We start from the raw sequence: 16,036 nt of genomic DNA, 5'->3' as shown, positions 1-16,036 counted from the left end.
GAACCACACATCCCTAAGAGATTCAAACGTAATATGTTCTCAAAAATGGAAAGATCCCAGGGATACAGATTTATTTCTTTCATGGATTTCTCCTAAGCCTGTTCAATTCATTTGATCATCACCGCCTGTGATCTGGGCTTTATTAACATTTTAGCATTTGGTTGGACCCTTCTTACCTCTCTCTCTATCCATCACTTAAGACATTTAGTGCTGCCTACTGGCAGTTATCTGTATAATAGTTTTATTTCACTCACTAAGTGATAAGATCCTTGAGGCAAGACGTTATGCGATATGGCCTGTATCTTCCACAATAAGTAATCACATTGATTCAAAAGATTCCCTGACAATACATTTTTATTGCAAAAATGATTTTGTAATCATCCATTTTGGAAAATAAACTTTATCTCCTGCACCCCTAAAAATGGAATCGTACACATTAAGACCCTTACACATATCACATAATAATCGTCAGGGTCAAACATTATAGTTTTCACCTGCTGCTGTTCCTTTGCAGTAGACTAGAACAGAGAATTATCTAAAACTTCTAGGACTGTCAAAAAAAATGATATATTTTTGAAATCATGTAAAATCAACCTGCTTCATTTTACAGATTTAGAAATTTAGATATGTAGGGACTATCAGTGTGGTGAAGGTCACATGGTAAGTTAATTACAGAATCAGTTTTTTCCCTTTCATTTCAATCTGTTTTTAATTATACGTGATTCTACTTTCAGGAAAAAGCAATTAAAATATAGACTGGCTTTGGTAAGAGCGATATATATTTTTATGTTTCAGACCAGCATGTTGTTTCATGCTAATGTTAAAAGATAATGGTTGATGTCAGATAAATACTCACACATACACACAAACACAAACTAAATTGAGGTCCAATAAAATAACACTGGGTGTTTCACATATCTTTCCATCAGTGCAAATATTTTAAAGAGATAATTTTCTTTGATAAAGTTTGTGTTCTTAAAACTAACACATAGTCCTTACTAGAAACTCTTTACAAAAGAACAAAAATGAGAGTGCAGAAATTGAGAGAACAAATAAGTCAAAGGAGAAAGAGAAGCTCTCCAATAACTGAAATTCACTGTACTTGTACATTAATCAAAGAACAAAATTGACTGTCATGTTATTTGACTCATGCCAAAATGTCCCTAACAATGAAAGTAATCTCTTTTATTGGCCCCTCACAGTGTTTAAAATTTTTCACCATTAAAAAAAAAAAAAAAATTGACTTAAGGTACTTCATCTTCTGACATTTTTGCTCACAAAAATAGTAAAATTAAAAGAAAAAGGTAGATAATATAGCAACTCTGCAGGGTATTGCAGAAAATTCAGAGAGGGAAAGAAAGAGGAACTATAAATAGTTATCATAAATTACAGCTAAATATTTTAGTTTAGCATAAAGAGGGTATGATAAATTCAAAGAACATCACATATAGTTCCAAGTAGAGTTGTGGAATTACTTTTCCATGACAATGTTTAAGAATTGTACAGCTTTGCTGTTTTCTAGTGATGTGGATTGGCTGTGTCCCCACCTAAATCTCATCTTGAATTCCCATGTGTTGTTGGAGGACCTGGTGGGAGGTAATTGAATCATGGGAGCAGGTCTTTCCCATGCTGTTCTTGTGGTAGTGAGTAAAGTCTCATGTGATCTAATGGTTTTATAAAGGGAAGTTTCCCTGCACAAGCTCTCTTCTCTTGTCTGCTGCCATGTGAAACATGCCTTTCACCTTCTGTCATGATTGTGAGGCCTCCACAGCCACATGGAACTGTAAGATCATTAAACCTCTTTCTCTTGTAAGTCTCAGGTATGTCTTTATCAGCAGTGTAAAAACAGACTAACACAGCAAATTGGTACCAGGAGTGGGGTGGGACTCTGCTCTAAAGATAACTGAAAATGTGGAAGCAACTTTGGAACTGGGTAACAGGCAGAGGTTGGAACAGTCTGGAGGGCTTAGAAGACAACAGAAAAAATGTGAGAAAGTTTGGAACTCCCTAGAGACTTGTCGTATGTTGCGGGAAGTCAGGGACCCCGAACGGAGGGATCAGCTGAAGCAGCAGCAGAAGAACATAAATTGTGAAGATTTCATGGACATTTATTAGTTTCCCAAATTAATACTTTTATAATTTCTTACACCTGTCTTTACTGTAATCTCTGAACATAAATTGTGAAGATTTCATGGACACTTATCACTTCCCCAATGAATATCCTTGTGATGTCCTATGCCTGTCTTTACTTTAATCTCTTAATCCCATCATCTTCTTTGTAAACTGAGGAGGATGAATGTCGCCTCAGGACCCTGTGATTGTGTCAACTGCACAAATTGTTTGTAGAGCATGTGTGTTTGAACATGAAATCTGGGCATCTAAAAAAAGAACAGGATAACAGTGATGTTCAGGGAACAAGAGAGGTAACTTTGAACTGGCCGTCAGTGAGCCAGACGGAATAGAGCTATACTTCTGCTCTTTCATAAGCAAATAGGAGAAATATCACTGAATTTTTTTTCTCAGCAAGGAACATCCTTGAGAAAGAGAATGTGCCCTGAAGGTAGGCCTATAGACGGCCCCTTTTCAAGGCATCCCATCTTTTATGGTTGAAGCAAAAGGGATGAAATAAGCCCCATCCTCCTATAGTGCTCCCAGGCTTATTAAGATGAGAAAATTCCCACCTAATAAACTGTGGTCAGACAGGTTATCTGCTCTCAATTCCTGTTTCCTGATAAGATGTTATCAATGACAGTACATGCCGTAAACTTCATTAGCAATTTTAATTTCATCTCATCCAGTGATCCTGTGATCTGTCCTGTCCTGCCTCCATTTGCTTTGTGATATTTTATTACCTTGTGAAGTATGTGATCTCTGTGACCCACACCCTATTCGTGCACTCCCTCCCCTTCTGAAAATCACTAATAAAAACTTGCTGGTTTTACAGCTTGGGGAACATCACGGATCCTGCCAACATGTGATGTCTCCCCCGGACCCCCAGCTTTAAATTTCTCTCTCTTGTGCTCTTTCCCTTTATTTCTCAACCCAGCCGAGACACTTAGGAAATAGAAAAGAACCCACGTTAAACATCGGGAGTGGGTTCTCCCTATAGTTATATGTCTTTGACCAAAATGCTGATAGTGATATGGTCAATGCAATCCAGTCTGAGGTGGTCTCAGATGGACATGAGGAGCTTGTCGGAAACTGGAGCAAAGGTAACTCTTGTTATGTTTTAGCAAAGACACTTGCAGCATTTTGCCCCTGTCCTAAAGATTTGTAGAACTTTGAACTTGAGAGAGATGATTTAGGGTATCTGGCAGAAGAAATTTCTAAGCAGAAAAGCATTCAAGAGGCGATTTGTTAGCTGGGCATCGTAGTATGTGCCTATAGTCTCAGCTACTTGGGAGGCTGAGACAGGAGAATTGCTTGAACCCGGGAGGGGGAGGTTGCAGTGAGCTGAGGTCATGCCACTGCATTCCAGCCTGGGTGACAGAGCAAGACTCCAAAACAACAACAACAAAAAAAGATGTGACTTGTGTGCCATTAATGGCATCCAGTTTTAAAAGGAAAACAGATCATACAAGTGTAGAAAATTTGCAGCCTGACAATGTGATAGAAAAGAAAGTCCCATTTTCTGAGGAGAAATTCAAGCTGGCTGCAGAAATTTGCATAAGTAGCAAGTAGCTGAAAGTTAGTCACCAAGACAATGGGGAAATGTCTCCAAGGTACATCAGAGACCTTTGTGGCAGTCCTTCTCATCACAGGCTGGGAGGTTTTAGAGGAACAAATGGATTTATGAGCCAGACTCAGGGTCCCTCTGCTATGTGTAGTCTAGGGACTTGGTGCCCTGCATCCCAGCAGCTCTAGCCATGACTAAAAGGGGCCAAGGTACAGCTCTAGCCATGACTAAAAGGGGCCAAGATACAGCTCAGGCCATGACTTCCGAGGCTGCGAGCCCCAAGCCTTGGCAAGTTTCACCTGTTGAGCCTGTGGGTTCACGGAAGTCAAGAATTGATTTGGCAACCTCCGTCTAGATTTCAGAGAACGTATGGAAACACCTGGATGTTCAGGCAGAAGTTTGCTGCAGGGGCAGGGTGCTCATGGAGAACCTCTGCTAGGACATTGCGAAAGGGAAATGTGTGGTGGGCACCCCTACACAGAGTCCCCACTGGGGCACTGTCTAGTGGAGATGTGAGAAGAATGCCATTGTCCTCCAGAATGGTAGCTGCACTGACAGCTTGCACCGGGCACCTGAAAGAGCTGCAGACACTCAACGCCAGCCCATGAAAGCAGTGGGGAGGGAGGCTGTGTTCTGCAAAGACAGAGGTGCAGAGCTGCTCAAGACCATGGAAACCTCCTGTTGGATCAGTGTGACCCAAATGTGAGACATGGGGTCAAAAGAGATCATTTTGGACCTTTAATATTTGACTGCCCTGCTGGATTTCAGACTTTCATGGGGCCGTTAGCTCCTTTGATTTGGCCATTTTTCTTTCCATTTGCAACAGTTGTATTTACCCAATGCCTGTATCCCCATTGTATGTAGGAAGTTACTAACTTGTTTCTTATTTTACTGGCTCATAGGCTCGTGATGGCTTATTTTACTTGCTTCTTATTTTACTGGCTCATAGGTGGAAGGGACTTGCCTTTTCTCAGATGAAACTTTGGACTGTGAACTTTTGCATTAATGCTGAAATGAGTTAACACTTTGGGGGACTGATGAAAAGGCGTGATTGGTTTTGAAGTGTGTGGACATAAGGTGTGGGAGGGGTCAGGGTGAAATGATAGGGTTTGGCTGTGTCCCCACTCAAATCTCATCTTGTATTGCCACGTGCTGTTTGAGGGACCCAGTGGGAGGTAATTGAATCATGGGGGCAGGTCTTTCCCATGCTGCTCTGGTGACAGTCAATAAGTCTCATGAGACCTGATGGTTTTATAAAGGGAACTTTCCCTGCACAAGCTCTCTTCTCTTGTTTGCTGCCATGTGAGATTTGCCTTTAACCTTTCAACACAATTGTGAGGCATCCCCAGCCATGTGGAACTGTAAGTCCATTAAACCTCTTTCCTTTGTAAGTTGCCCAGGCTTGGGTATATTTTTATCAGCAGCGTGAAAACAGACTAATACAGCTAGGGTGGTTAGGATGGAGATAAGGGCAAGATATAAATCCCTAACAACAAATACATACATTAAATTGTTTCTTCCATCTAGGATGGTTCTTTTAACATACAGGTATTCACTTTGTGTGTTTCCTTAAGGTATTTTCAAAATCTCTATGAACAGCATAAGTATAACTTTTAAAAGCAAGTACTACTAATACTTTATAAAAGTATTTCATAAAAGTAGTTTACAGTAACTGAGATTGCTTGGTGCCATTAAGGAAAAAACTTTTACTTTTTTATGACTAAAAGTATATGTAAATCTCACTGGCGCTGAATGCATTTTTCAAACAAATAAAGAAGCTTGAAATGGTGAACAGCTACTCTTTTCTCTCTACTAAGCATGAGAAAGTTGGCCGGGCGTGGTGGCTCACGCCTGTAATCCCAGCACTTTGGGAGGCCGAGGTGGGCGGATCACAAGGTCAGGAGATCGAGACCATCCTGGCTAACCCGGTGAAACCCCGTCTCTACTAAAAATACAAAAAATTAGCCGGGCGCAGGGGCGGGCGCCTGTAGTCCCAGCTACTCGGGAGGCTGAGGCAGGAGAATGGCGTGAACCCGGGAGGCGGAGCTTGCAGTGAGCCGAGATTGCGCCACTGCACTCCAGCCTGGGCGACAGAGCGAGAGTCCGTCTCAAAAAAAAAAAAAAAAAAAAAAAAAAAAAAAGAAAGTACAGGCTGTTTTCAAATTAAAACCAGAAGCATATACAATGAGACATTATGTGGATTATTGTGACTGTTAGGGTTGTTAGACCATGTGCTATGTACTGTGGGATGTTTAAGAGGCTCCTTTGAATAAATTTTGTTAATAAAAATTTTTATTTTTCTGATGTATATAATCAGAAGCTCTTGAAGTAGACAACTATATAAATATTAAAGGCTCACTTTCAACATAATATTCATTGGATTAATAAAACTGGAGACAATTTATCTTAGTTGGTGGATTATACTATACCCATCCTTGGTAGACTATGTTATAAAATTGCAGTATTTCCACCTCAGTAAATATTCCCACCAGTTAAGTTGATGTGCATTGCCAGAGTATACTTACTTTGTTGAATTTCCACATGTAAACACTTTTATTGAATTAGATATGTAGAAAAGTCATTGTTCTATGCTTCGTCGCCATTTATCAGTGGCATTTATTCTTCTCTATATAAACTTAACATAGAAAAATGATAACCTACTCATCTATATAGTCTACATAATATAACTCCTAATTTTATCTTCAGTGAGATGGTACAAGAATCAAACTATCAAATTAGACTCATATGAAGTAGAAATGTATTAATCATTTTTAGGATATAAAAGCGTAGTGTCTAGAGGCCCAGGGAGAACTAAGGTGAGAAGTGGAGTATTCACTGGATCTCTTCCTACTACAATAAATAAGTTCTGGCACATTACTTACACAAAAGATAAAAAGTATCAGTAATAAGCACTTTCATTTTATAATCAAATAGGCACAAAGGATGCATAATATTTTCCAGGAAGCTATGCCCCATATATCTATAGATTCAGGGTTTATTTTTATTTTTATTTTTTTTTTAACATAGGAGATTCTAAATAACCAAGTACATGCTGCTAAAAACACCCTGCATGTAAAAACCCTCCCACTAGTTAATATAACTAGCTTGTTTGCTAAAAAGTCTTCTTTTAGCATGTTTACAAATGTATTAGTCTGCTAGGGCTATTATAACAAAGTATCATCTACCAGGTGGCTTAAGAGTGGGAATTTATTTTCTCACAGTTCTGGAGGCTGGAAGTCTAAGATCATGATGTCAATAGGTTTGGTTCTTCCTGGGGCCTCTCTCCTTTGCTTGCACATGGCCTCCTCCTTGCTGTGTTCTCACATTGCCTTTTCTTTCTTTCTTTCTTTTTTTTTTTTTTTTTTTTTGTGGCCGGATCTCAGCTCACTGCAAGCTCCGCCTCCCAGGTTTACGCCATTCTCCTGCCTCAGCCTCCCGAGTAGCTGGGACTGCAGGCGCCCGCCACCTCGCCCGGCTAGTTTTTTGTATTTTGTAGTAGAGACGGGGTTTCACGGGGTTAGCCAGGATGGTCTCGATCTCCTGACCTTGTGATCCGCCCGTCTCGGCCTCCCAAAGTGCTGGGATTACAGGCTTGAGTCACCGCGCCCGGCCAGGCACTTCACTGGTGTCTTTTCCTCTTCTTATAAGGACACCAGTCCTATTGGACTAGGGTCCCATTCATATGACCTTAATTAACCGTAATTACCTCTTTAAAGGCCTATCTCCAAATGCAGTGACTTTGTGGGTTAGAGACTCAACATATAGATTTTAGGGGAACTTGATTCATTTCATAACAACAGGGATATGACTTATATTTCCTTGTCCTCTATATAAAAGAAGAGCCTAGATAGAAGATATGCTTCCCATCCTTTTCTTTCTCAATGAAGGATTTAGGTTTCCAAAAACAAACAAACAAACAAACAAATAAACAAACCTCTTGAATTTTATCTCACAAGAGCAAATAAATTCAGTCAATCAGCCCCTAATTGCTTCAAACGTCTATAGAATACAGCAGCTTCAAAAGAACAAGTGGGAAGTAATGAAAAATAGTAAGAGATAAAGCTTCACAAAGCTGTGTTAAAGAAGAACTCTTACTCCCAGTGAATTCTGAGATGACATCACAGACTCAATTTATATGCAAACCTGAATTTAAGTGTACTAAAAATACAAAATTCACTTGAGAGCTAATGAAGTATCTCTTCCTCTGAAAACAAATGTGTTCCTATAAGTATTTCTCCTGTAATAAAAGTATTTACCATTTTATTCATAGCTTTGGATTGAGCAAATAAATCTTAAGATACATGTGTCATAATATAGACTATAACATAAAAATGGGGGTAAACACAGTAACGCATTTCACTTTTACATCATAATCAAGTCATTAGCTTCTCATTTCCACATTAAAAGAAATATGTCTTATCAGCTATTCAGAGAAAGCAAAATTAGCTACCATTCTGGACACACAGAAATTAGAGTAACAAAACCAGTTCATACATAGATCAATTCTTTGAGAGATAGAATAGTGGATTAACCACAAATATAAAGTAGAGAATGCAGAGAATGCCCCTGATAGAATTCTCAAGAAAACAATTTCTAGTGGACACAGTTGGCTGCCTAACCCTCTTACATTTTCCTTTTCTTTTTTTTCTTTTTTTTAACAGAATCCCTCTTTTATTCAGATATCCATTCTATTTGTAAATAGTCCCTGTGTTTAAGGAAAGACCAGCTTTATCCATAGAAGGGATATCTGAATAAAATAAACAGAACTCCCCAGTTCCAGACTTGGGCCCCAGTTACTCTTAGACAATGTAGATAATTATTTTCCCATTGCTCCTGGCTGTTTCAAAAAATCAGACATACATCAGTCAGTACCTGTGTTTGTCAATTGTTATCTGGGAATAAGTAGACAGTGCAAATAGTCTCTACTATAATATAAAGAAGGAAAGACTTCTATTCACAAAAGGTGAAAACTCTTTCCGTTGTATTCACTGGATTTGAAAGAGAAATCCTGTACTGCTCATTGCTCTTACCAGCCATTGCATACTACAAGAGGAAGCAGAAGTAGGATGAAGCTAATAAGTGAACTGCAGGGTGGAGAGGCAGAAAGAATGTGTTTCCTCGCTGAGATCTCTGAACCATAAGTCAACCAGAGCTGAAAACTTTTCTACCTACCTACCTCTTAATATATAATATATAATCTCTTCATCGCTTTGGTGGGCTTTCTTTTATTTGCAGGGTATAAGTTGTAATGAAAGAAGGAACGAGGATGCAAATAAATGTGACTGACAGAGGACAGCATAAAAGAAAAAAAAAGTTGTTGTTTTTTTTTTTTTTTAAAGCAGGACTGTGAGGAGAATTTTAATAGAGTCTAGATTGTTGAATTAAAAACAATAGAATATCCCAAAAAGCATATATTAATGCTCAAACCAGTAAAGAAATATGCGTTACCATTTTGTGGAAAAATAACATGGGTAGATTCATATCCCCTACTGCATGTAAGATTATTTTCAAAGAGATTAAAGCATTAAATGTAGAAAACAAAGCCACAAAGTCTCTAGAAGTAAACATAGGACATTTCGTTTATAACCTTTAAGTGGTTAAGGTATGAGTAACTATAACTAAAAGCCCAGAAGCTAAAAGATTAAAAATAGCTATATGTGAATACATTAACAATAACATCATGAAAAAATATTGTAAACATTCACTTCTCAGCCTTTTGGCTAAGATCAAGTGAAATATCGTAAACAAATTGTAATCAATTGAAACTACAAGTAATCAATTAAAGAATATTTACTCTCCATATAGCATGATTCCTTTACTATATGAAGTGTTTGTAGAAATTTATGAGCAAAAGACTCAAACTCAAAAGAAAGATAGGCAAGCATATAAACAATTGATAGAAAGTAAATGCAGGCCGGGTGCGGTGGCTTACGCCTGTAATCCCAGCACTTGTGGGAGGCCGAGGCGGGTGGATCACGAGGTCAGGAGATCGAGACCATCCTGGCTAATGCGGTGAAACCCGTCTCTACTAAAAAAAGTCAGCCAGGCGTGGTGGCGGGCGCCTGTAGTCCCAGCTACTCGGGAGTCTGAGGCAGGAGAATTTGCGTAAACCCGGAAGGCGGAGCTTGCAGTGAGCCGAGATCGCGCCCCTGGGCAACAGAGCGGGACTCCGTCTCAAAAAAATAAATAAATTAAATAAAAATAAAAAATTAAGTAAATGCAAATGACTTTAAAGTATATAAAAGCATATTCAAGTTCAACCATAATAAAACTACAAATAAAACTATATCAATATTATTTCACCTATTAGAATAGCATATTTAATAACGAACTTCTGCAAACATAGTTACTTCCATTCATGCATCCTCATAGTTGGAGTATAAATTAGTACATATTTATCAAACAAAAAATGAGTATGTGCATGTCCAATCAATTATACTCTAGGCAGATTATCCTAAATAACTACTTACGTATAAAATGACATATATGACTATATTCATTGCAGAAAAATATATAAGAACAAGATCCTGAAAACAAAAAAGTTTTTAATATAGTATGACTTAATGATGATACATCCCTTTGATGTTCTGCAGCAGTAAAAATGCTGAAAATTTTCCATATGTATTAATGCGGAAAGCTTTTCAAGATATATTGCTAATGAATAAAGCAATGTGCCAAAAGGATGTGTGTTATGCTATCCAAATAAAGGAAATCAATAATGTATATTGCTATTTCTTATATATACATAAAATACTTCAGACACCAAGAAGCTGTAGTTAAGAGGTAAGAACCAGGAAGACAATAGAAAAGGATAGACTGTGGAATTTTCCAATTCTGCGTTATGTAAATATATCACCTATTCAAAAAATAAAATAATGTTCACTGTTCCCTACATTTTCTGAGAAATATCCAACTCTTTAGCCAATAATTTATAAACTTTCACAATTGTTCCAGTAATATTTCATTTTTCTTGCTCATGCTAAACCACCTTCTCATCAAACTATTCACTACCTTAAATTCTACTAAAATTTCTGTCTTTGTGGCATAACACACATATTCATTTCAGTATACTCTTTTTCTTTCTATTGTCACCTGTAAAAAACCTACATAACTTTCACACACATCTCAGATGCCAGCTCTTTCAAAATCTTCTCTGAAAAACCCAAGAAGAAATCATTTTTCCCTCATCAAAATCCTTAGTGCACTTGGAATCACATCACATATTCTTACAGGAATGGTCTTTCTATTAGCATTGAAGGTCCTTAAGAGCAAGATTGCTTTTCAAACATCTGTATTTTTGAAAGTATTCTGTGCAAAGTACTATGCTAGACCCTATACTTACTCAAACATTATAGCTTAATGAATTAAAATATGACTCAAAATGGAATGGTAAGTTGTTCCATCTTAATATATTAAGAAATATCACCAATAGCAACTGCATCAAGAAACCAAGAGGCTGACCTTTAATGGAATATTTGATGGACGCTGAAGTGAGTCTATTCACAAAAGCAAACAAAAAGAATCAGGGACTGCATTTGCCGTTAATTCTAAAATTGTTGCCATTTAGGGCCTCACTGAAATCTAGGGCCCCAAATAACAGTTGCTCTTCCAGTAGCAGTTCTCATGTTAAATGATGAATTTGCAAGGCATGCCTCCTAGAATTTCATCTGTTCTCCTTGAAAAAATGTCAATAACTTCTATAAGGAAAGAGCGGCCCTAGTTAAGAGTTATTTAGTTACAAGTCTGTGTTTAACCCATTAAGACATAATTCATACCTAGTATATATTTTTAAAAACACTGAAATATACTCTAAATTTTCCTGATTTTTTAAACTATGTAGGAATTGTATAATAAAATATGATTAAGAGAATGTTCTGGTTTTTAGGAAATATACAATAACGTACTTAGGATTAAAATAATAAGATGGCTCCAATTTGCGAATAATATAGAAAGGAGAGAGAGAGAGAGAGAGAGCATACTACCAATATATTCCAATGTAATTAAGAAAAAATATCTGGAGAAAAGGGAATATAGGACTTTCTTCCACCATTCTTGCAACTTCTTTGTAAGTTTAAAATTATGTCAAAATGCCTGGGCGTGGTGACTCACGCCTGTAATCCCGGCACTTCAAAAGGCTGAGGCGGGTGGATCACCTGAGTTCAAGAGTTCGAGACCAGCCTGGCTAACATGGTGAAACCCTGTTTCTACTAAAAATACAAAAAATTAGCCTGGAATGGTGGTGCGCACCTGTAATTCCAGCTACTCGGGAAGCTGAGGCAGGAGGATCACTTGAATCCAGGTGGCAGATGTTGCAGTGAGCCAAGATTGCACCATTGTACTCCAGCTTGAGCAACAAGAGCAAAACTCCATCTCCAAATATATATATATAAATAAAATCAAAATAAGAGTTACACACACACACACACACACACACACACACACACGTCAATGTACAACCAGGCAAACAGTCTATGTTAAAATTCAGTCATCACTATCTTTAATGGATGGAATAGAGTTTAAAGTAAATAGTGCAAGGAAGGCAGTGTTCTGAGGTTTTAGTGGTCTCTTTCTTAATCTGCATTCTGATTACCAGAGTATTATTCACCTGTTACAATTGTATCAAGTTGTGCCCTGATAATCAGAATGTAAGAATGTCACATTTTCTGTAAGATATCCTTCAATGAATTTTAACAGAAATACTATGAAAAAATAAATTTCTCTTTTTTAACTTGATTACCCTATTGTAGAATGCATATGTTTAGTGTCTTTGTACAGTGACAAGAAAATACCTCAAACAGGATTTTAAAAAAACACACAAACAGATGTAAATGACACTTTTCTTTATTTTTCCTTTATTTATTTATTTATTTGTTTGTTTGTTTGTTTGTTTATTTATTTGAGACAGGATCTCACTCTGTCACCCAGGCTATAGTGCAGTAGCATGATCACAGCTAATTTCAGCCTTGACCTTCTGGGCTCAAGTAATTCTCCCAAGGCAGCCTCCCATTTAGCTGGGACCACAGACACGTGCCACTATGCCTGACTAATTTTTTGAGTTTTTGGTAGACAGTCTCACTTTGTTGCCCAAGGGGGTCTTGAACTGCTGGGCTCAAGCAATCCTTCAGTCTCAGCCTCCCAAAGTGCTGGGATTATAGGCATGAGCCACCAGGCCCAGCCACTTTTCTTTAATTGAAGTACTATAGCCAATACCAAAGTTGGTGGCCTCCCATCCAATTTACAATTTATAATATAGCACCTATACACTTAGTCTGCTGACTCTAAATGTCTCCCAGTAATCAAAATGTGTGTGAAATTCATAGTATGGGGCACACTATTTTTTAATCATTCTAACTACTGTAACTATGTCCTTATCTGTATTTGTGTCCTGAAAGTTTATGCAAGTAAAATGAGCATAATGACATTTAAGTTATTTCATGTTTATGTGCATGCATTTACTGGACATTTCTATTTTTTAAAACTTTACATTTTAAATTTCTACTTTCCATTCAAGAACTCTCACAAGATATTTGACTTCCTTCTTTTGTTTTCAAATTTTTCTGTTCTTCAATTTTTTCATTCTTCCAACATATACTTAAATATCTAAGTTTTAATGTAACTATATGTGCTGGTATATTTGCCTATAAATCATGCAAACAGAAAACACTTTTAGAAGCTTCCTTTTACATACCAAATTTAAACCATAAGGTCTAAAGGAAGTACTTAGGGATTGTGGTATACACGCATTTATTTTACTGAAAACTAAAAATAACCCAGACAAAAGGATGAACCTTATTGGGAATTGGTATGGTACATAAGGTATCTTCCACTCAGAAAAGAAGTAAGACTATACTGTACTAAGTTCATTTTCTTCCAAAATTTTAGATGATTATTTAAAGTTGGATCTTCTCATTTTCTAGGGCTATATATCCTTTTTCCTAAAGAGGAACTGCACATTTTATAAGCTGCAGTTCCCACAAAGACTAGATCTGTCTCTAGAGTTGATGAACTATACCTGGGAAACCAGAGGTATGGCAATCCTAAAATGAATATAGGAAAAGAGTTCCAATAGCCACACATTCCCTTCCCCTGGTGAAAATGAAGATAGAAACAAACAAACAAAAAAAGATATGATGTAATATAAAATAAAACAAATGTTCATTATATTTGAACCTGTATTCTCTGTTCTAAACTGAGTTTCAGAGGGCAAGGAACATGTCTGTCAGATACTACTTTCTATCCAGTACACATAGTAGCTGCACAATAAACATTTATGACATGAATTAATTAGCATTCCTCTGGCCTGCCAATGCCCTGTATATAGAAAACCTGTAAATTTCCACTAACTTTAAAAATACTCTTATTTTCCTGGAACAGAAAGTAAAGATGACATGGTAGACAAAATTGCATCTGTCTACTAATGATTACCATGTAATCTTTAGTAGATGGCCTTGTGGTTCTCAGTAAGAGTCAAGTGACAAGGGAGACAGAGGGAGCAAAGCTGAAAGATTTTAATAAACTCTCTTTGCAAATAATGTTTTTATTCAATGTCAACTGCTTATTAAAACATCCCAGGGCTTGACTCTTCTGAGTCTTTTATATACATTTTTTTTACAACAAAGGAGAAAGTAATCACTATTGATTTGGGCACATATCAAAAAATGCAAAAAAGAGAAATAAATGAACAGTTGCATTTCAATCGTGGCCACCATACAGCTAATAGTTTATCGTAACTCTTAAAGGTTGGTCCCTAGGCTCTTATACAGGTTCACCCTTTGCTGACCTCTTACAATCTTTCTGTCAGCATTTTGAATGCTACTGATTCTGTGAGTAATATTTGCAACAGAGGTCAGACAGGCCAGTAAGTCCAGCGTGCCCTCTCACTTATGAACTCCCCTTCTTTTGTGACTTTTCACCATGGGTTCACATGTCATGGCCTCTACATTGCAAACTGCAGTAAGCAAATTTCAATCCTGAGTGAAAGGAGAAAAAAGCAAATCCTACTTGACTATTGCAAGCTTGTTTACACAATAGGTAGGGCTAGAGTAAGATGAAATCAACAGAGTATAAAGAAAAGAAAGTCCTCTTGCAGTAACATACACACTCATTTTCAGATTCACAGTTTAAATGCAGTCTTTTATTTGTCACTACCACTGCATTATTATCAGAGGATTTATATGCCCATAGCTGCCAGAAGTGTCACCAGCTCTGACAATGCCCATTTTGGGGCTTTTTCCGATTGCTTATTTTATTTATAGCCTTGATGAAATTGAGGCAGTCACAAAACAGATTAGCGATCAGGCAAACAGGGTCTGCTCTGCTAATGATCTGTGTAAATATTGTGCTGCAGAGCCTCTCTGTGACAGGTCATTGCTGCTAATAAACCCCAGAATGCAAACAGAGACCTGTGCTGCCTTCACTGCAGATGCACAGCAGCCAACTTACACTGACAAAGCAAATGAAAATCCTCTGGTTTTTGATTATCTCAAGTAAGTTGGCCTAAAAATCAATTCTAGGATAAGCTTTCTTTCTTTCTGGAAACCTTAATCTGGGGATGATGACAGTGATAATGGTATTTCATTATATACATAAAGTAAGAGAGAAAAACATAACAAAACAAGATATAAAAGATGAATTTAAACAATGGCTTGTGAAAGCCTTGCTGTTTTCTTCTGTTTTAAAAAATATTTTGCTATTTTTTTCTTGACTGCTGCCATTGCTACAGTTGTAGTCTGCACAGTGAAACCTTGATCACACAGTCATGCTGAAACATGTTTACAAAGGTAAAATTAATGGACTTACCTTCAGCAAGATGTCTTTCTATGGCATCGTTAATATGCTTTTGATTTTTTAAATAAACATGTTTTTATTCTTCCAGTACATCAGAATTGGAATTGGAGTCATGTCAAGATGTTCTCACTGGCAAAGACAGGAGGAGGTTAAAATAGCTCCTTGCAGGGCAGTAACCTCGGGAGAAAAAGAACTAATAGAAAATAAATGGGAAGTATTTTTTTTTGAATCATTTGTATGATAAGCTTATAATGTACTTGTCTCAATGCAGAAAACAAGGAAAAAACAAATATGTGCTCATCACATTGGTAGACAAAGCACTAAGCACGTAGGTTGTCAGAAATTCAATATCCCTTTCTCTTTTCTATATCCTCTACCAAACAGAAAGTTTCATATAAATCTGAGACTTTAGATGTCTATGTGACTTGAGTACAATTTCCTTTTTTGTCTTTGTTTTTCTTTTACTTACTTGTTTCCCTTTATTCTTACCTGAGATATAGAGAATAAAAGATAGCAGTATAGAATCAACCCCCCCCCTTTTTTTTTTAGGTAATTTAGAATAAATTTTTCAGA

At 37.2% G+C, this 16,036-nt stretch overlaps 1 long non-coding RNA gene across 1 annotated transcript in view; it reads right to left on the bottom strand.

Annotated features, from left to right (window-relative positions):
* Window positions 1–15,513, bottom strand: part of LOC105477900 (uncharacterized) — a 37,824-nt gene extending 22,311 nt beyond the window's left edge. Inside the window, exon 1 of the long non-coding RNA XR_984987.2 lies at window positions 15,476–15,513. This is a non-coding gene — a long non-coding RNA (uncharacterized lncRNA). The remainder of the gene's footprint in view (window positions 1–15,475) is intronic.
* Window positions 15,514–16,036: the final 523 nt, after the last annotated feature.

This window comes from Macaca nemestrina, chromosome 7 (assembly GCF_043159975.1).
Source record: "Macaca nemestrina isolate mMacNem1 chromosome 7, mMacNem.hap1, whole genome shotgun sequence".
NCBI classification, from domain to species: Eukaryota; Metazoa; Chordata; class Mammalia; order Primates; family Cercopithecidae; genus Macaca; species Macaca nemestrina.
Note: the sequence above shows the minus strand (reverse complement) of the source record. Positions and strands in the feature narration are given on the sequence as shown.